The sequence below is a fragment of the Mus caroli genome, unplaced genomic scaffold (genome assembly GCF_978045245.1).
Source record: "Mus caroli unplaced genomic scaffold, Mus_caroli_1 scaffold_15, whole genome shotgun sequence".
In the NCBI taxonomy this organism is placed as follows: Eukaryota; Metazoa; Chordata; class Mammalia; order Rodentia; family Muridae; genus Mus; species Mus caroli.
The window spans coordinates 26,406-46,792 of NW_028227270.1; the positions used below are offsets into that span (position 1 = coordinate 26,406).

The window sequence follows — 20,387 nt, forward strand, 5'->3', positions numbered from 1 at the left end:
AGAGCAGCAGGTGCTCTTTTGGCGTTTTAGAGTGAAGTCCTTGTCAAGAGGATCACTTTACCCAAACCAGTTAATTCCTCGCAGCCTGCTTCGTTCCGTGCAGAGCCGCCCCCGCCCCCTGCTTCCACAGTAAATAAACAGTAGTTTGTATTCGATGGTCTGTTTCACTTCTTAATTCTTTCATATATAATCTCGAATGGAATGTTCTCAGTTGTGTTTGCCTGTTTCCCAAGGCACTGATTGCTGACAGGATCGCTGGTTTCTTGCAGTTGGTCTTCGGTAAAGTTTCCTTTTTAGGCAGCGAAGTGTCCAAAGGGCCATGTTCCGTTCAGCAGCCAGGGGAGTGTCTATGAAGTCCAACAGGGACTTAAGAAGACCTCTATGCAGTTTCTTGTCCACGTTCGTCCTTTTGCGTTGCGACGACCATTAGCGTCTAAGGAGCAGGTGAATCCACTGTTTCATCGATAAGTCCGAAGGGAGGGGAGGCAATCGCTACGTTTTCCGTTTGTTTAGCACATCTTTCTGAGCACCGTGTTTCTAAACGCTGAAAAGGTCAATGCTCCCATTCTAGTACATGAGCGGATATCGTGCAGTTGGTCGTCGGTAAAGTTTCCTAACTTTAGGCAGCAAAGTGTCCAAAGGGCCATGTTCCGTTCGGCAGTCAGTGGAGTATCTAGGAAATCCCACAGAGATTACTAACGTTACCTTTATGCGGTTTCTTTTCCGTTCCCGTGGATTCGTCCCCGATTGTCCTTTGGTGTTGGGACACCCTTCTACTCTGACAGGCAGGCGAATCCACTATCCCTTCAGTAAATCCGAAGGGAGGGGATGCAATCGCTACGTTTTCCGTTTGTTTCGTCCAGAATTCATAAGCACGGTGTTTCCAAACACTGAAATGCTCAATGCTCCCATTCTAGTACATGAGCGGATTTCGTGCAGTTGGTCGTCGGTAAAGTTACGTTTTTAGGCAGCAAAGTATCCAAAGGGCCATGTTCCTTTTGGCAGTCAGTGGAGTATCTACGAAATCCCACAGAGATTACTAACATTATTTTTATGCGGTTTCTCGTCCGTGTTCGTCCTTTTGCGTTGTGACCACCATTAGCGTCTGAGGAGCAGGAGAATCCACTGTTTCATCGATAAGTCCGAAGGGAGCGGAGGCAATCGCTACGTTTTCCGTAGGTTTAGCCCATCTTTCTGAGCACCGTGTTTCTAAACGCTGAAAAGGTCTATGCTCCCATTCTAGTACATGAGCGGATATCGTGCAGTTGGTCGTCGGTAAAGTTAGGATTTTAGGCAGCAAAGTGTCCAAAGGGCCATGTTCCGTTCGGCAGTCAGTGGAGTATCTAGGAAATCCCACAGAGATTACTAACGTTACCTTTATGCGGTTTCTTTTCCGTTCCCGTGGATTCGTCCGTGATTGTCCTTTGGTGTTGGGACACCCTTCTACTCTTACAGGCAGGCGAATCCACTATCCCTTCAGTAAATCCGAAGGGAGGGGATGCAATCGCTACGTTTTCCGTTTGTTTCGTCCAGAATTCATGAGCACGGTGTTTCTAAACACTGAAATGCTCAATGCTCCCATTCTAGTACATGAGCGGATTTCGTGCAGTTGGTCGTCGGTAAAGTCACGTTTTTAGGCAGCAAAGTATCCAAAGGGCCATGTCCCTTTCCGCAGTCAGTGGAGTATCTACGAAATCCCACAGAGATTACTAACATTACCTTTATGCGGTTTCTCGTCCGTGTTCGTCCTTTTGCCACCATTAGCGTCTGAGGAGCAGGAGAATCCACTGTTTCATCAGTAAGTCCGAAGGGAGGGGAGGCAATCGCTACGTTTTCCGTTTGTTTAGCCATATTTCTGAGCACGGTGTTTCTAAACGCTGAAAAGGTCAATGCTCCCATTCTAGTACATGAGCGGATTTCGTGCAGTTGGTCGTCGGTAAAGTTAGGATTTTAGGCAGCAAAGTGTCCAAAGGGCCATGTTCCGTTCGGCAGTCAGTGGAGTATCTAGGAAATCCCACGGAGATTACTAACGTTACCTTTATGCGGTTTCTTTTCCGTTCCCGTTGATTCGTCCGTGATTGTCCTTGGTGTTGGGACACCCTTCTACTCTGACAGGCAGGCGAATCCACCATCCCTTCAGTAAATCCGAAGGGAGGGGATGCAATCGCTACGTTTTCCGTTTGTTTCGTCCATGTTTCTTGAGCACGGTGTTTCTAAACACTGAAATGCTCAATGCTCCCATTCTAGTACATGAGCGGATTTCGTGCAGTTGGTCGTCGGTAAAGTTACGTTTTTAGGCAGCAAAGTATCCAAAGGGCCATGTTCCTTTCGGCAGTCAGTGGAGTATCTACGAAATCCCACAGAGATTACTAACATTACCTTTATGCGGTTTCTCGTCCGTGTTCGTCCTTTTGCGTTGTGACCACCATTAGCGTCTGAGGAGCAGGAGAATCCACTGTTTCATCAGTAAGTCCGAAGGGAGGGGAGGCAATCGCTATGTTTTCCGTTGGTTTAGCCCATCTTTCTGAGCATCGTGTTTCTAAAAGCTGAAAAGGTCAATGCTCCCATTCTAGTACATGAGCGGATTTCGTGCAGTTGGTCGTCGGTAAAGTTAGGATTTTAGGCAGCAAAGTGTCCAAAGGGCCATGTTCCGTTCGGCAGTCAGTGGAGTATCTAGGAAATCCCACAGAGATTACTAACGTTACCTTTATGCGGTTTCTTTTCCGTTCCCGTGGATTCGTCCCTGATTGTCCTTTGGTGTTGGGACACCCTTCTACTCTGACAGGCAGGCGAATCCACTATCCCTTCAGTAAATCCGAAGGGAGGGGATGCAATCGCTACGTTTTCCGTTTGTTTCGTCCCTGTTTCATGAGCACGGTGTTTCTAAACGCTGAAAAGTTCAGTGGTCCTCTTCTATAGTACATGAGCCGAATTCGTGCAGTTGGTTGTCTGTAAAGTTTTCTTTTTAGGCAGCCAAGATCCAAAGAGCCTCCTTCTGTTCAGCAGCCAGGGGAGTGTCTATGAAGTCCCACAGGGACTTAAGAAGAGCTCTATGCACTTTCTTGTCCCTGTTAGTCCTTTTGCTTTGGGACCACCATTAGCTTCTGAGGAGCAGGTGAATCCACTGTTCCATCAGTAAGTCCTAAGGGAGGGGAGGCAATTGCTAGGTTTTCCGTTTGTTTAGCCATATTTCTGAGCACGGTGTTTCTAAAAGCTGAAAAGGTCAATGCTCCTATTTTAGTACATGAGCGGATTTCGTGCAGTTGGTCGTCGGTAAAGTTATCTTTTTAGGCAGCAAAGTGTCCAAAGAGCCTCCTTCCTTCCAGCAGTCATGGGAGTATCTATGAAGCCCCACAGGGACTTTTGAAGACCTCTATGTGCTTTCTTGTCCGCGTTAGTCCTTTTGCATTGCGACCACCATTAGAGTCTGAGGAGCAGGGGAATTCACTGTTCCATCAGTAAATCCGAAGGGAGGGGATGCAATCGCTACGTTTTGTCCTTCTTTTGTTTTGTCCAATCTTTCTGAGCATGGTGTTTCTAAACGCTGAAAAGGTCTATGCTCCCATTCTAGTACATGAGCAGATTTCGTGCAGTAAAGTGTTTAGGCAGCCAAGTTTCCAAAGAGCCTCGTTCTGTTCAGCAATCATGGGAGTATCTATTTTAGTAAGTCGTTCAGTGACTTACTAAGACCTCTATGGAGTTTCTTGTCTGTGTTTGTCCTCTTGTGTAGAGACCATAGTTATTCTCTGAGGAGCTGGCAAATCCACTGTTCCATAGCACTTCCGAAGGGATGGGATGCAATTTCTACGTTTTCCATTTGTTTAGTCTTTCTTTAGGGAGCAGACTATGGAAGAAATCCAATCATGATTTCAAACCGCTTACCTGATTTTGTTCCATAGTGCCTCAGAGAGCAGCTGGCACCTTTCTGGCGTTTTAGAGAGAGAGAGAGAGAGAGAGAGAGAGAGATCTGTGTCAAAGAGGTCCTGTGCCTAAACCTCTTTATTCCCTGCTATCTAAAGTGCAGACCCGCTGCTTGACAATAAAGAAACAAAAAGATTTGTATTCCATGCTCCCTGTCATTTCTTAAATCTTTTGATAAATGATTTCATGGGGAATGTTTTGGGTTGTGGGACATGTTTTCTGAGACACTGGTTTCAGCCAAGATCGCTGGTTTCTAGGATTCAGGAAAAGGCCAGGAAGTGGGCAAGGCAACCATGATACAACTTGCAATGGGAAAGCAGGTCTGGCTTTAGGTTTTGGGGATTCAGGGATGGTGTCCTCCATACCCTATTGGCTGACATTTCTTTACTCATACTTTATAAGGAGTCCTCCTCCTTATTTCCCTGGTATGCTCTTGGTCCAGTTTCAAACAGCCTAAGACAGAGGCCTGATGACTTACCACTCTCACTGGCCAGACTGATTTTACTCCAGCTTTGTGGTCCTGGATAAGTCCATGGTGACTGCACCCCATGGTTTTTCCATATCAATAGGGGAGCAGGAGACAATGAAAGTCCTAAACTAGAATCATTCATTTGCAGAGACCTGTAGCTCTGTATGCTGGATCCAGGCCAGCAACTTCTGCAGCAGTGGGCACTGTGTCCCCAGGAATGCATCTCTCCCATATTACCAATGTGCAGTACCTGAGCTTTGAATTGTCTGATCCTGGCTCACTAGTGGCTGGGACTAGTGTCAGCCAAGACAAGTTCTCCTGTGCTATCAGCAGGCAGAGGCTGAATCTGACCTTGATTGATAACAGCATAGTTGATTTTGTTTCCAGGTGCTTTCATTTTCAGATAGAACCAGACTTTGCCAGGGAGGCTGTAGTGGGATCCATTGCAAACATATGGTCCAGAAAGGATGGAGAATACCCTGGATGAGACCCCTGGGGCGCCTTGGATCCAGTATGCAGGAGATGTGATCCAGAACCAATTTCATTTTGTTTTCTTGATCTCTCTGTTCGCCATCATTTTGAAATGGTGGAAATTCATGCAAATACTAAGGTTTGTGGATAACAGGGTGCCTCAGTAAAAGGCATGTTTTATGTCTGGCAAGTCACCCAAGGCATCCTACCCATGCCCCCAGACCACTAAATTGGTGTCTGCACCAAATCTCAGTCACAGCTGTGTTCATTTCCTGTATAAGAAAATTTCCTTCTTTGTGGAAAGCTTTTCTTTCACATAGATATTTCAAAATATATTGGCAGTTTTTATGTGAACTAGATCTTTTCAATTGTCACTTGAGAGGCTCTGTGTTAGGTTTGTATTTGTCTGTATGTTGTTTATTATTTGTTTGTTTTGTTTTTTAATGCTGTATGGTTTCAATGTTGGACTTGCTTAGTGTAGCCAATATCTGGTAACGTTTATATAGTTTTGTACAGTATTGAGATGACTGGTAGTAACAACATGTTTCTACTCTTTTCTCTCCCCAAACGCTCCCATGCATGCATCTCAGCTCTCCTTTAAACTCGTAGACAATTTGTTCGCTAAGTGCTATTCCATGCATATTTTATTTATACAGATATGAGTAAGTATAACCTCCTTAATGTTTTTAAACTTTCTATTGATTCCTTGTGAATTGCACATTTTCACCCAAACCCCACTCATGTTCCAATCCCTCCATATCTTTCCCCTGCCATTGAAACCCCCCAAAAACAAAAAATAAAAACAAATCAATGAATAAAAACATCTCTCTGTGACAGCTGAGGTATGTCATGGTGTGTTACACAATACACTCATTTGCCCAAACATTCTTTGCAATGAGTCATTGGTCTGGTGTGAGGTCTCTGGCTTCTCCTACTATAGCACTACAGGATCCTCTCTGGGACTCTCCTCATAACACTGTAGCCCCTTTCCATGTGCCTTTACAGTTTGAACCATATGCCTGGCTTTAGGCTGTAGCAGGTCTCTATGCACATTTTCAGTTGTTAATGTAATAAGTCAAATGATGCCTCTGTTTACTAAAGCATTTACCTGTTTTGGTTTGGTGTTATTGTTGGTTGGAGTTCCAGTTTACCTCTCAAAGTTGTTAAGCCTCCATGGATTGCTAAGTAGCATTTACGTGAAGAATGTTCTTGGAGCCCAGAGAATCAACACACCCCAAAGATACTTAAACAGTGACATTACTTGCAGCCCTGTTTCTAAACGCTAAGTGATATAGCCGATGAAAGTTTCCTTTGCACTGGTGAAAGACTGAATGAGGAGGATGTGGAGATCAATGTTCACGAATTATTATCCTTAACAAGAAGCGTAAAGTATCCTATGCAGAATGATGCTTGTGCCTGGAGACAGGCACACGAAGGGGATGACCAAGTCTCAAAATAATAGATATCCAATATCTTTCATTTGTAGGCTCTAGGCTTTCAAGATACATGACATCATGTTTTTCTCTTGTCACATGTGAGTAGCTGAGTGAAGTGTGTGGAGGAAAGTTGGATAATGAACTCAAGGATGATTGAGTTAGGAGGGGAAGTAGCCAGAAAGGGAACACATAGTTGCATGACATGAAACTCCACATCATCTGAAACAGAACATTCCTGACTATGTCTATTTCTTTTCCATGGCTCAGAATAAACAACATAATCAAAATCAAAGCAACTTATGAAAAGAGTGGTTAGTTTGGATTATTAATAGGGTTAGAGTCCTTGAACACAGAGAGGAGTTGCTGAGATTGCTCACACCTTGATTCACCACCAGATGGCAGCACCACTAGTAGGAAGGGAAGTAGGAAGAGAAGAAGGGCTAGGGAAGGAGGGAGGGAGGCAGTGAGGGAGAGAGGGGGGGGAGAGAGAGGAGGGGAGAGAGAGAGAGGGAGAGAGAGAGAGAGAGAGAGAGAGAGAGAGAGAGGGGGAGGGAGGGAGGGAGGGAGGGAGGGAGGGAGAGGAGAGAGAACACATGGAGTCGCTTCCTTTTATAAAAGATCACATCTCCTTATCTTTCCAAAAGAGTTCAACCAACTAGGAATCAAATATTCAAATATGAGCCTGTGAGGACATCTTCCTTTAAACCACCACAGAAAGAATGAATGAAAAAAGTATGGATGAATGAATGAAACAATATATTCATAACGAATGACAAACCTTCCATGCTGATAATCTATCAATTAAAGTCAGGGTGCATGCATTGGGAGGAGCAGCAGATACACTACCACATCTGGGTGTCCATGTCTTTCCTGCAGCTCTCTGAAGACTGAAACACCAGCAAGTTTTCAGTTAATCTCTGGTTCCATACCTAGGAAAAACGGAGTCAACATTAAGCACATTTGGTCATTTTGATTTTAAGTTCTAAATATGTTGTTTATTTGTTCCTCCTACCCACAAGGCAAGAAAGGTTTATTTTGGGTGAGAGGATTCAGTAGGATGCAGTCCATCACAGCAGGGTAGGCACAGCAGCAGGAAGAACAGCCAGGTGTTCTCACTGCATGAGCACTTAAGAAATACAAGAAGTGGGCCCAGGTTTTCAAATCTCTCAGCCAGTTTGAATCTCAGGGGACAGACTCCAGCATCACAGACAGAATGCACGGCCCCATGAGACAGAAGCATGATAGTCACATTGCTCAAAGTTCTTTCTTGTGTTATGTGGCAGGAAGCAGACCATTGATTTTGCAGCCCAGGGATGCATATGTGAGAGGATTTCACATGAGCCTCATTGGCTGTCCATTGAGCTCACCTTACTTCCTCTAGAGCCAGGAGTTCTCTTCAAGATGCTCTTTCTGCCTGGCCTGCTTCAGCTCTGCTCTCAGCCTCCTTCTTTCCTCAAAGCTTCTTTGATCTCTGCTTGAATGGAGGACATTCGCATGAGAATTCAAATTCTCCATATGAGATCACTAATGTACCTTAGGATCTGTTATTGCACAGGTGGCCTGCACTCTCACTTGCTGACCCTCCCATACCTCTCTCTTCCTGAGTGAGTTCAGAGCACCTTTCTCCCTAAGTTATCATACTCTGGAACACTTTAGATATTGGGACATCCCAATGCTACAGGAAACTATCCAGCTTTGACTTACTTTAACAGACATTTTTTTTCTGCACAGTTCATGTGGGAGACAAGTGACTTAGGAATGATTGCTGAATAAATTATTAAACTGAAAAATTATTAAGAGAATAAATTAAATTAGACAATTCAAAAGTTCCTATGTAGTTTTGACTTTGTGAAAACTTATAAACATTATTTGGATACCCATAAAACAATTTTCAGAAAACCTAGAAATATTGTAAGCACAACATAAAGAAGTAAACTATCTCTCAAGAGAAGAAATGTAGGAGAATGTCATATACTTTATGGAAAGTTATGATTCTTTATAAGACAGTCTTTTTCTGCTGGGGCGTTGGTGGCACACACCTTTAATCCCAGCACTCGGGAGGCAGAGGCAGGTGGATTCTGAGTTCGAGGCCAGCCTGGTCTACAGAGTGAGTTCCAGGACAGCCAGGGTTACACAGAGAAACCCTGTCTCGAAGAAAAAAAACAGAAAAGAAAAGAAAGTCTTCTTCTTCTTCTTCTTCTTCTTCTTCTTCTTCTTCTTCTTCTTCTTCTTCTTCTTCTTCTTCCTCTTCTTTTTGTTTTTTGTTTTTTGTTTTTTTGTTTTGTGAGACAGGGTTTCTCCATATAGCCTTGGCTGTCCTGGAACTCACTTTGTAGACCAAGCTGGCCTCGAACTCAGAGATTCACCTGGACAGTCTTCTTTTATAACAGATCGTTACATGATGTTTTAAACATTATTTCCTTTTAAAATGTTTTATCCTCAAAATCATTGTCCTTATAAAATATACCTATATAATAAAGTCATTTCATTAGAGGAAATACTATCTTAAATGTGTACTATACTTTTTTTTAAATTTAAGGATATTCTATATTTTAAAGAGACACTTATGTTTTTATCTTATATGCATGAGTATTTCCTGCATTTATGTGGGTTCATAATGAGTGTGCATGGTGCCCAGAGAGCCCTCAAGAGTGCTTCAGATACCCCTGGAACTTATACAAAACATAGTTGATATTTATGAGATTTAAAGATCAAGGCTATAAAATACAGGATATAGAATTGCTGTTTTTCTTTGTTTTTAGTTTTTTTCTTTTTCATATTTTAAATTTTAATTTCATTTGTAATTTATTTTTTGAAAATAGCTGTTTAATATATATACATACACATATATATATATACATATATATATATATATATATATATATACATATGTTTGTGTATACATATATATAAAACTTCTGATTCATCTATAGAAATGGTAACATTCAGATTCTAGAAATGTTCAGTTTGTAATTTTAGAGTCATTTGAAAGACTAACTTGGGGCCTTCTTGGGGATGGCTGTATGCAGGAAACACAATGCTACTCTCTGCTTCTTTCATATATATGCTTTCAATAATTTCTCTAAAAGAACAAAAGAAAGCAGACATTAGAATAAAAACATAAATCATTCTTAGTGGTGTTGTGGTACATGACTTTGACCTCAGTACTCTTGAGTACAGAAGCCAGCCTGATCTACATGTGAGTTTAAGGACAGACACCATGGGACACATCAAGAGATCCTAATTAAAAAGAAAGTAAAACAAAGAAGGAAGGAAGGAAGGAAAGAAGGAAGGAAGGAAGATAGACAGAAAGAAGCTCTAATCTCTCTCTCTCTCTCTCTCTCTCTCTCTCTCTCTCTCTCTCTCTCTGTATATGTGTGTGTGTCTATGTGTAAAAATATTTTGTGGGAAGATGGATTAAAAGTACTTTTAGAAGAAAACCAAATGTTTACAATCTAAATATCATCCTAAAAGAACGGATTTTTTTCCAAAATGGGAACAAAGAAAAGGATAGCACAGAGCTTTTTACTATGCTCAGAATGTAGACAGAACTTAGGACTGGAAAGTAGGCTATGGGTAGGGTACAAAGATCACACCAGAGAAGAAGATAGGCTATGATATCCAGAGAAGTCTTTACAGGCTCTAGTGCACTGCAGGCTCCATGATCTTCTCCAGCCTAGTGTGGCATCTACAAGAATGGCCCCAAGAAGCTTCCATAGTTCAGGTGCAAAATTCCATTCTCAAGAGATGCTTGTCACTGCTCCAGGATGCAGTATCTCGCCTCAAAACATTTGTTTTCAACTGTTGATGGTGTCTCCTGGGACATTACACTGATCCGGAAAATGGAGACAACCAGGTTCTGAAGAAAACTAGTGTTCTTTGGACTTTAATGTTCTAATGTGTGAAGTTAAACTGGTAGGCCAAGGAAACAACTTGAAACATTCCAATATAAATCCAGCCTGCACTTTCTTCCCCTTCATGATCTAAATGAGAAGTTGATTGTTCTCAGGAAGACTAAATTTTTTATAAAATCAGTCATTCACATTAAAAGTTTATAAATAAATATTGAATCTGTAAGAATCAGTCATGTTCATGAATCTATTTAATGGAATATATCTAAGGTCTCACCACCCTATTCTGACTCAATTTGTTTTGCCCAGACAGTTCTCAACCCTCTACCCCACCCTTCAATGTGCACACATTTGAGATTTTTTTGTCCTTGACCATGATCCAAATGCCTTCAGTCACCAAAAGAACTAACGTAGCTTAAATTAATAAGAAAGATATAGGTAAAAGTTAACTGACAAAATAATGCCAATGAATGTTTCAAGGTTTCCCTGATCATTATCTAACTTTGATACATGTTTGTGGTTCTGCCTTTAAAAATTTTATGCTTCTGAGCTCATTTTTCATTGACTTTTCAGAGGCACAAGACTGTTCTTTATATGTCCATCAATAAAAAGGACTGTGCTTGCTTTGGCAGAACATACACTAAAATTGGAGCAATACAGAGAAGATTAGTATCACCCCTCACAAGCAGGACAGGCAAATTCATGAGACGTTCCATATTTTTCAGAATTGAGGACCCAGACATGAACCGACTCACCTATGGTCACTTGATCTTTGACAATAAAGCTAAAACCATCCAGTAGAAAAAAAGACAGCATTCTCAACAAATGGTGATGTTTCAACTGTTGGTTATCATGTAGAAGAAGGCAAATTGATCCATTCTTATCTCCTTGTACAAAGCTCAAGTCCAAGTGGATCAAGGAACTCCACATGAAACCAGATACACTGAAACTAATAGAAGAGAAACTGGGGAAGAGTCTCAAACACATGGATAGAGGGGGGAAACTCCTGAAAAGAACACCAATGGCTTATGCTCTAAGATCAAGAATTGAAAAATGGGACCTCATAAAATTGCAAAGCTTCTGTAAGGCAAAGGACATTGGTAATAGGACAAAACAGCAACCCACAGACTTGGGAAAGATCTTTACCAACCCTACATGTGATAGAGGTCTATTATTCAATATATACAAAGAACTCAAGATATTAGACTCCAGAGAACCAAATAACCCTATTAAAAATGGGGTGGAGAACTAAACAAAGAATTCTCAACTGAAGAGTATGAGCCATTCAGTTCTCAAAAGGCTGAGAATCACCTAGAGAAATGTTCAATATTCGTAGTCATCAGCAAAATGCAAATCAAAACAATCCTAAGATTCCACCTCACAGCAGTCAGAATGGCTAAGATTGAAAACTCAGGTGACAGCAGATGCTGGCTAGGATATGGAGAAAGAGGAACACTCCTCCATTTTTGGTTGCATTTGTAAGCTGGTACAAATTCTCTGGAAAATCAGTCTGGTGGCTCCTCAGAAAATTGAACATAGTATGAGCTGAGGACCCACTCCTGGGCATATACCCAAAAGATGCTCTAACATATAACATGCACACATGCTCCACTATGTTCATAGCAGTCTTATTTATAATAGCCAGAAGCTGTAAAGAACCCAGACTCCTTCAACAGAGGAATGAATAGAGAAAATGTAATAAATTACACAATGGAGTACTACTCAGCTATTTAAAAACAATGACTTCATGAAATTCTTAGGCAAATGGATGGAACTAGAAAATATCATCCTGAGTGAGGTAACCCAATCACAAAATAATACACATGGTATGCACTCACTGATAAGTGGATATTAGCCCCAAAATTCTGAATACTCAAGGTACAATTCACATACTACATGAAGCTCAAGAAGGAAGACCTAAGTGTAGATACTTCAATCCTTCTTAGAAGGGGGAACAAAATACCCATGGAAAGAGATATAGAGACAAATTGTGGAGCAGAGACTGAAGGAAGGGCCAAACAGAAAGTGACCCACCTGGAGATCCATCCCATATACAGTTATCAACCCCACACACTATTTCAGATGCCAAGAACTGCTTGCTGACAGGAGCCTGATATAGCTGTCTCCTGTGAGACTTTGCCAGAGCCTGACAAATAGAGAGGTGGATGCTCACAGCCAACCATTAGACTAAGTGAACAAGGGGTTCCCAATGGAGGAGTTAGAGAAAGGACCCAAGGACCTAAAGGGGTTTGCAGCTCCATAGGAGGAACAACAGTATGAACAAGCCAGACCCCCAGAGCTCCCAGGGACTAAACCACCAACCAAAGACTATACATGGAGGGACCCATGGCTCTAGGTGCATATGTAGCAGTGGATGGCCTTGTTGGGTGTGGCCTCCCTTCCTCCAGCCTGGAACCTGCTTGCTCAAGGGTGGAGCTACCTGCTCATTCGTCCTGCCACGCCTACTGCTGGAACCTGCCTTTGCTGCCTGGAGGCACACACGTGTTCGTCCTGCTACTGGACCCTGAGTTACTTGGCGGAAAATCGGGTTCCCTCCCCCTTCCTTTATAACTGAGTGTCTGAAAATAGTAAAATTGAGCTTTGATCAGAATGTTGTCTTAGCTCCATTCTTTCTTCCGCCCCGTCTAGATTCCTCTCTTTTCAGCTCGAACTGCCATTCTCAGTTGAACCGTTCGTGTTGTGGACTGCGGGCAGGCCACAACAGTTGGGTACCAATGGGAGGAGAGGGCCTTGGTCCTCTTAAGGCTCAATGCCCCAGTGTAGGGGAGTGACATGAAGGGGAAGTGGGAGTGGGTGGGTGGGTGGACACCCTCATAGAAGCAGGGGAAGGGAGGAGAGAATAGGGGTTTTTCGGAGGGGAAACCAGTAAAGGGGATAACATTTGAAATGTCAATAAAGAAAATATCTAATATTTTTTTTAAATGAAAATAGAAAGGACTTAAAGCTCTTAGTTGACTTCCTTAGCATGGTTGTCAATCACTAATTTCTGGAGTTATTATTAAGTCCTTCCTTAAATAAATATTCAACCTGTACAAAAACTCCTCATCATTTGAATAAAATATCAATCTACTTAATGTAGAGTCAATATTTCATGTAAAAAAGTCCAAGCTCTAAACAAAAATATAATGTGTTTGATAAAAAGTGAGGTTTTGAATAAAATCAGTCATTTACAAAACAACACCAACAAAAAGCTCTACCCCTATATTAAAGCAGTTCCTTCTAATATAAATTCACCTTTTGCTGCTTCACTGCAGTCTCAGCAATGTGGCTGCCAACAGGGAGACTGAGCAAGGAGAACACAGACATTCAGACCTGGAAGTGGGGAAGTTTATGGGGCCTAGACAAACTACCTAACTAACGTAAAAAAAAAATAATAATGAAAGAGAAACAAAAAACATACAATCAAGTAATTTAAGAGCAAGAGAAACAGTTTTCCTCAGGGAAGAACTTCCAAACTGATTATTCAAAACCAAGTGCTCAGCCTTGAAATCAAGTATATACTAGGGACATTGTGCAGACTAATCAGGTTGTATTTGTATATTAGCAATACACATACAAACACACCACATATAGTACATACACACACAAACATGCAAAACAGCACATATATTCTACAAATACACAGAGAGAGGCTGCTACCACAGGGGCACATAGAAGGGGATGGACGGGGGCGGGGGGGAGAGAAAGGCAGGAAACTAAGATAATTATATTTTAATTTCAAAAATACCAAAATTTAAAACAATCAAACTTTTTGAGCCAGGCTTGGTGGTGCACATTTTTAATCCAAGCACCCCACCGTCAACAGGAGAAAAGAAACTCTTTAGTGCAAGGGCAGCCTGGTAACATAGATGCTTCCAGGACAGCCAGAACAGTAAAGAGACATCCTTTATCAAAATATAAAATAAATTAAAATGAATAAAACACATTCTTCTGAATTCAGACTCAATCCTCTAAAGCCAGTTTTATAAATAAATGCTTGGTGGTCTTAAAAGGCAGTGTTGTTTGTGGAGAGTCCACCTTTGAATAAATATTCATCCTCTGTATGGAATACTGTCCTAGTACTAGAGAGTATGTCTGCCTTTTAAACATTGGCCTTGATTACAAAAGAAATGTATTTTCTTTCATAATGGAGCTTCAACTAACATTTTCAGTTGAAATTTGTTTTAAGGTTTGGGGACTGTCTCAAAGAGGAACAAACAAGGGTAAAAGCAGAAATTCAACTCTGTGACAAAGACGTTCTTAAAGTTTAAAACCTAAACCTGGGTTTGAGTCTTCCAACACTTACCCAGGACCATGGTTCAATGTCTACACCAAGAGAAATACTTAGTTTCTTCTGAAGTTCAGGATCCTGAATCAGAAACTGGGTCTTGGCAGAGATGGGATTGATTCTGCCATTGCTTACACTCTGTCTACTTTACAGCTCCCTTTTAATTCAGTTGCTTAACTAGTGCAAGTGCCCCGCTGGGGGTTGAGTTGCCAGATTTGGTGAGCAGGGAATGTCCTCCATAACCTATCCCTGGCTGGAGGAGTACCACAAGCCCTCATGTCCAGATGCATCCTGGAGTGTGATTGCCCAGTCATGCTAAGTCCTGACTCAAGCAGACAAATACCAGGTTTTGCTGCCTGGATTTCTGTCTTACTGTCATCCCCTCTCTGTATCCCCCGTCCATCTGCCCACCATCCACCCCAGCTAAGGATGGCTTCAATCTGGAATTGACATTCATCCAGGGTGGAGATTCAAGGCTCTTAGCTCCAAGGATCTCAGAGCTAGGCCAGCTGCTTTTGGCTGGTGGAGATTTCTATCTCTAAATGACCATCAGTTCTTCTTTTTCTGGACCTGCAAGTTTCTTCAAGTTTTCTGAGCCTAGTGTGGGCTCTTCCACTTTGCTGAGTGCAAAAGGTTTTCAGGTGCCAGGGTGACCAAAGCAAGCAGAGCTAAGGGAGGCAGCTGGGGGTGTCTGGACTTGGCTGTGTGTTTTCAGCCAATCCCTGACCATGGTGGACATGCTGCAGAGGATGTCCAGTCTCCTAGAAATTCAGGTCCATTTGAGACCAGCACAAGGTCATTCTCAGGGAGCCTAGTCCCAAGTGCTGCTCAGTCAGACCAGTACCTTCCCCAGTAATCCCCCAGAGCTCACCTGGCAGTGGCTGGATTTTCTAGGTTCTTCTACATCTGGTCAGTCCTGATCTGCATTAGGTTTCTTTTTCTCAGCTGCGGACAGCATTTACATTTCCTCTTCTGTGCCCAGCTTTGCAAATTTTAGGTCTTTAGCAATGATAAAATTCCCCACCCCAGCATGCCGCCCCCCCGCCTTTTTTGGGGGGGGATGGGTAGAGGGTTGGCAACCAGGATTTCCTGGTGTAGCTGGCTGGTAGAGTTTTAAAATGCAGAGCCAGCTGGCTGCAGAAGGCCCTGCCCTAGCACACAAAGATGCTAAGCAAGCACAGCTGTCCTAAACTTTGTAATACAGAAAAACTGCAACAGAGAAACTGAGGAAGATGGAGATACACAAAGCCTTAGCTATTTACCTCCTTCTGCTGAGAATTCTTTGCACTATGGAACCCACATAGTGCAATGTCTGTGAGGTTGATAGAGCAGGGAGAGCCACAGGGGCTCAGCCTGTTTGTGCCCCACCTGGGAAAACCATCAGCCATGGCCTGCCTGTGCCTTGATACCCAGGTGTTATAACTGGGTGACAGATGCATCTTGGGCAACTGATTCTTGCAGAGTCCACAGCAGTCCTGGCATCTTGGCTCCTCCCTTCTGTCCTGGAAACAGGAAACCAGAGGTTTAGTTCTCAGAAGAGTTTAGGGAAGCAAGCCAATGCTGTCAGTCTAGCATACACCTGGAATAGCCCTCAGCATGGTGCCCACAGAGTATCTGCAGACCTCTGTCTTAGAGCAAGGCATGCTGTATTGTGGTCTATCTGTTGCCAACAATTGGTGGAGAAGACTTCCAGTTCTGTTAGGTCTCCTGGAGGGATTCCACACTCCAGGGCTTTCCTGTCATGGCTGCTGCCCCACAGTTGTTGGCACCAGAGAGAATAACAAGCTCCTTTGGGTACTGTATTCTGCAGCATGCTTCCTTACCGATGGGCTTTTTTTTTTTTTTTCCAAAATAAAATTTCATTACAGCCACTTTTCATGTTCCTGCTAAAAGTTTAGTTTTTATGTGATTTAAAATACTATTTACATAGCAGAGCTGGATGATTCTGTAATCTCAGCACTCTACTGCAGAGGTAGAGGAGGTATGGCTGCAAATTCTAGGCCAGTCATGCAGGAAACAGTGGAAATGTGTGTGTGTGTGTGTATAGGCTATTTCATAAGAGTATAGTCTGCCTATTTTATGAAATATTTATTTATTTATTTATATTATATAATATGGGGGATCTGTCTTCATGCATGCCAGAAGAGGGAATTGAATGCCATTATAGATGACTGTGAGCCGTCATGTTTCTGAGAATTAAACTCCAGGACTCAGGACACCACAAAGAACAGCCAGTGCTCTTAACCACTGAGCCATCTCTTCAGTCCCCAGGAAATATTCTTAAATATTGTTATTCATGTGAAATCACAAATGACCCAGGATATCCAAACTGCTCCTATATATAAAACAATTAAAACAATACAGGCAGTGTCACCACACCTAATTTCTGGAGTCTCATTGAGCCATAGAAGTAGAAATGGTATTGAGTTTGCTGAAGACCACAGACATAGTTACATAGATCTGACCTGAGTTTCCATAAAAAAATTCATGCCAAAACAACACTTGATTTTTCATCAAAAGAAAAAAAACCTAATAAAAACAAAACAAACAAAACAAAAAACCAAAAAAAAAAAATCCCTTTATTCCACAGGGTTTCTCTGTTTAGCTATGGAGGTGTTTCCTCAGTGTTCCCCTCTGCAAACTGAGCCACTGGTTTCTTGCTTTTATGTCAGAAGGTAGGCACCAAGCAGGAAATAGTGCTACTGATGGTAATTAAGATGTCACAAAACTGACATGGTCAAATGCCCACAGAAAGAAAGAAACTCCTTGATAGCTTTTCTTCTGGCAGTTCTTCTGGCAGAAGAACTCAGTTGTTTTGTTTTGTTTTAATCATTTTAAAGAAACTATCTTTATTTGTATATTTTTATATTTATTATTTCTGATTTTTGTGTTCATTGGTGTTTTGCTTAAAAATATGTCTGTGTGTGTATACTAGTTCCTGGGGTAGAGTTATAGGCAGTTGTGAGCTTCTATGTGTGTGCTAGGAATTGAACCTGGGTCCTCTGGAAGAGCTGCTGTGTTCTTAATTGCTGAGCCATCTCTCTAGGCTCCTGGATTGAAAGTATTAAAGAAGAGAACACCATATCACTGGGGTACACTGTGTGAAACTGTGTCTCTGTCCTTCCTCACCTACCTTCTAAGGTATTTTCTGATTTGCTTTAATTAGCTGGGCAGGAAGTGGAAGGTGGGAGGGAGAGAGGACTCTAGGAAGAAGAAAGAGAAGCAGGAAAGGCCTTTTGCCAGGAGATATGGGAGGAGATGGATGTGATCTCAGGCCTGAAAGGTATTACTAGGCACATGACTGGATGGATCTAGATGGGTGGGTTAATTGAGATGAATGAGCTAAAGAATCTGCCTAGCTGAGGCCTAAGGCTTTCAAGTATTAGAAAGTCTCTATGTGGTTATTTTGGGAACAGATGGTTAAGGAAAAATTGCCACTGTACTAATTTCCAGCATTAGGTCATATCTACAGAATATTAATATTCTTTTATTACCCTCTTATGCCACCTCTCTTTCCTTTGTGTTCTCATGAGAGTTGGCCACATCCTATTCTGTCAAATCTTTCTCTGATTCATCACTTTGTCTGCCACTCAGTTAAACATCACTTTCAAACATGGCTGCTTCCTTCTTTAAACTAACTTTACCTTCATTGTTTGGGATTTTAAAAAATTCTGCATAGTTATTGTTCTAACGAAATGACTTTTAATATGCTCTAGGTATATTCATTAAAGAAGAAGGATTTTTCCTATCCTCTCAACTTTACTTTTTAACCATTGACAACTTAAATAGTAAATAATATTGAAAGCTTCATCTTACTATCTCTGTAAAAAGAGAGTTTTATAAACAAATGGTACTTTCTGTGAATAATCCAAATATTTCTCTTCCTCCTACTTTACTTCTCTTCAGAGACTAAGTGTATCTTTGTTCGGGTACAGGAATCACCGCACAAACCACACAAACACCGACTCAGACAGACAGGGATAGTTTATCGAATGCACACCCCGAGGCTGATCAATCAGGTTTGCAGGACCAACTCAGGAGTGGGCTGTGATGCTGGTTTGCGCTTAGGGCAAGCTTCTTATATGAAAAACAAGTGCAGAAGGCAGGGGGTGGGGGTTAGGACATTTTGGCTAAGTAGACAATGTATGACTAGCTGATCTTTAAGCTGAATGGTCCCAAGTGATGTTAGGTGAGGAAGTGGTTAGGGGATTTTCAGAGTATGGGGAAAACAGATCATGAGTAATACCTATAGCATTATAATCTTTTAGGAGACTTCTTATAGGAAAACCAAGTGAAGAAGGCAAGGGGGTGGGGGTTATGACATTTTGGCTAAGTAGACAAAATATGAACAGTTGACCTTTAAGCTGATTGGTCCCAAGTGATGTTAGGTGAGGAAGTGGTTAGGGATTTTCAAGAGTATGGAGATAAGAGAACATGAGTAACACCCATAGCATTGTGACATTTTAGGAGAGTTTTTCTTTTTCTTTTTTTCTTTTTCTTTTTCTTTTTGTTTTTCTTTTCCTTTTTCTTTTTCTTTTTCCTTTTGGTTTTCTTTTTCTTTTTCCTTTTGGTTTTCTTTTTCCTTTTGGTTTTCTTTTGTTTTTGTTTTTGTTTTTTGAGACAGGGTCTCTCTGTATAGCCCTGGCTGTGGGAACTCACTTTGTAGACCAGGCTGGCCTCAAACTCAGAAATCCACCTGCCTCTGCCTTCCAAGTGTTGGGATCAAAGGCCTGTGCCAACACGCCTGGCTGAGTTTTTCAGTGTAGCTATGAACAATTACTTCTGGGAAGTAGAGTCTGAAAACTGAAACTTAATTTCATGTTATGAGCAAAATGAGACTGAATACAAAATGGCAACAATTGTGTTAAGAGGAGCAGGCCTCAGCACTCTGAATGTGCTTAAAACCTTTTATGATGTAGTTAGACATTTTCTGTCTCCCCAAATACAATTTTATAAGTTTTCACAAAGACAAGGGTATGTAGGTTCTTTTTTATCTTTTGATTTAAATTATTGTTTTTATTAGCTATTTTATTTATTTACATTTGAAGTATTATCCCCTTTCCCACTTTATGAGGCTGCTCTCCCACCCACCTACCCATGTCTGCCTCCCCATCCTGGCATTCCCCTACACTGCAGCATCAAGCATTCACAGGAACAAGGGCCTCTCCTCCCATTGATGCCCAACAAGGCCATCCTCTGCTACATATGCAGCCAGAGCCATGGATCTCTCCATGTGTACTCTTTGCTTGGTGGTTTAGTCCCTGGGAGCTCGGGGGGGGGGCAGGGTCTGGTCAGTTGATATTGTTGTTCCTCCTATGGGGTTGCAAATCCCTTCAGCTCTTTGGGTCCTTTCTCTAACTCCTCTAATAGGGACCCCTTGCTCAGTTCAATGGTGGGCTTCGAGCATCCACCTCTCTATTTGTCAGGCTCTGGCAAAGCCTCACAGGAGTCAGCTATATCAGGCTCCTGTCAGCAAGCACATTGTGGCATCCACAATAGTGTCTGGGTTTGGTAACTGTATATGGGATAGATCCCCAGGTTGGGGCACTCTGGTGGCCTTTCCTTCAGTCTCTGCTCCACTCTTTGTCTCCATATTTCCTCCTGTGAGTAATTTGTTCACCCTTCTAAGAAGCACTGAAACATCTACATTTTGGTCTTCCTTCTTTTTAGGCTTCACGTGGTCTGTAAATTGAACATTGGGTATTCTGAACTTTTGGGCTAATATCCATTTATCAGTGAGTACATAACATGTGTGTTCTTTTGTGACTGAGTTACCTCACTCAGGATAATATTTTTAAGTTCCATCCATTTGCCTAAGAATTTCATGAAGTCATTTTTTAATAGCTGAGTAGTATTCCATTGTGTATATTTTTCTGTATCCATTCCTCTATTGAGGGGCATCTGGGTTGTTTCCAGCATCTGTCTATTATAAATATGGCTAATATGAACAT

General features: G+C 41.9%; 1 long non-coding RNA gene and 1 other non-coding gene across 2 annotated transcripts; one reads left to right on the forward strand and one right to left on the reverse strand.

The window, feature by feature from the left end:
• Positions 1–7,067: 7,067 nt before the first annotated feature.
• LOC147000822 (uncharacterized) lies at positions 7,068–15,377 on the reverse strand. The gene is made up of 3 exons (XR_015045485.1): positions 15,308–15,377; positions 7,665–7,768; positions 7,068–7,226 (listed from the first exon to the last, which is right to left on the reverse strand). It is a non-coding gene; the product is annotated as an uncharacterized LOC147000822 (long non-coding RNA).
• Positions 10,765–10,870, forward strand: LOC147000823 (U6 spliceosomal RNA). Its single transcript, XR_015045501.1, has one exon. It is a non-coding gene; the product is annotated as a U6 spliceosomal RNA (small nuclear RNA).
• Positions 15,378–20,387: the final 5,010 nt, after the last annotated feature.